The sequence below is a fragment of the Leopardus geoffroyi genome, chromosome D2 (assembly GCF_018350155.1).
Source record: "Leopardus geoffroyi isolate Oge1 chromosome D2, O.geoffroyi_Oge1_pat1.0, whole genome shotgun sequence".
NCBI lineage: Eukaryota > Metazoa > Chordata > Mammalia > Carnivora > Felidae > Leopardus > Leopardus geoffroyi.
This window is the reverse complement of record NC_059334.1, coordinates 45,307,627-45,309,004: the sequence shown is the minus strand read 5'-3', so window position 1 is coordinate 45,309,004 and position 1,378 is coordinate 45,307,627. Positions and strand designations below refer to the sequence as shown.

Here is a 1,378-nt window from a genome sequence, read left to right as displayed (position 1 = left end):
CTGTGCGCTAATTTGCATGTAAATTTTAAAAAATAAAAAAAATAAATAAAAAAACTACCTGTCACCCCTTACTAACATGATCTACCTTTAAAAATTGTAAATAAAAATTTAACCCTACTCATAATATAATTTCTTTATACATTTTTTTGTAACTAGATTGAAATTTTAGCTCTAGAATTTTCTAGAGCTTCAAAAGTCTTCAAATCACTTTTTATTTAACAAAAGTTCTTCCAGTAGGAAAGAAGACCTGTCATAGGGATAAAGAGGAATTCCTCTGACTCCTGGGCCAGTTATCTTGAAAATTCCCCCAGCTTCAGGTTGCTGCAGAAGACCCATGCATGGGGCCATTCCATCCTGGGCACAGGTCATAAACATTTCAGAGAAGTCCTGCCCTCAGAAGGAGCATGAAGTTGTTTCATCAACAGGCTCCTTCACAGTTTGGAGTCTTTTCCCTGTCTCAGGATCTAAGTGCATCACTCTTTCTCCATTGTGACAGGCCACCCAGAGCTTCCTCTCAGTATCAATACACATTCCACCTGGGAATTGTTCTTTTTCCAGCTTGTGAACACATCTGCAGTAGGAGATCTTTCCTATCTGCAGGTCATAGTCAAAGGCTTCCACGGAGCAGGACAAGCTGTCAATGTAATAGATTTTTTGGCCCAGGGACCATCCAAACTACTGGTCACAGTACTTTTCCAGGCAGTGGTCAGGAAAGAGGGAGTACAGGGACCCCTGGTGCGACTCCAGAACTGCGGGGGCCATTTCCTCAGCCATGGTGCCAGCAAAGTATCTCTCAGCAGATCAGTTTTCTTGTCTTTATCTACTGTGGCCAGGACAACTGCTGACTGATCTTTCCAGTTCATAGCACAGAACTTTGTTCCAATGGTGGTGACATAGCCTCCTGATTGACAAAGGGCCACAGAGCTGACAGAGGCATCCATGGTCACATGCTGCACTTGCTGAGAGAATCCCACTGACAAGCCTTTTTTTTTATAGGAATATGTATGAAGAGCAGAAAGCTGGATGCCTCCTCCCACACTGGAGATTCACCACGCCTGCAATTCTCCAGCAAAATGCACTCAATTCTAATGGAAGATATTGTCATTGTGGGGAGATCTTGATGCTAATGACCCTTGGAGAGCCAGCTCAGGACTAGATTATTATTTACCATTCTCTGAAAGAGTCCTTGAAAATGAGTAGCTCTCAATATTGGTGTCTGTGTTAGTAATTTGACCAAGGTCACATATTTACCACATGGTAAAGTTGAAATTTGGTTTTTGGCAGCTTCCCTCCAGAGCTCTCTCTCTTAACACTGAGTCACAGCCAACCACCTCAGAACCTCAAACTAGTTTATATGACAGCCCTCGCATCTATCTTG

General features: G+C 42.6%; 1 pseudogene; it reads right to left on the bottom strand.

Moving 5' to 3' along the window:
- Positions 1-204: 204 nt before the first annotated feature.
- Positions 205-956, bottom strand: LOC123577299 (annotated as a pseudogene).
- Between the last annotated feature and the right edge of the window lie 422 nt (positions 957-1,378).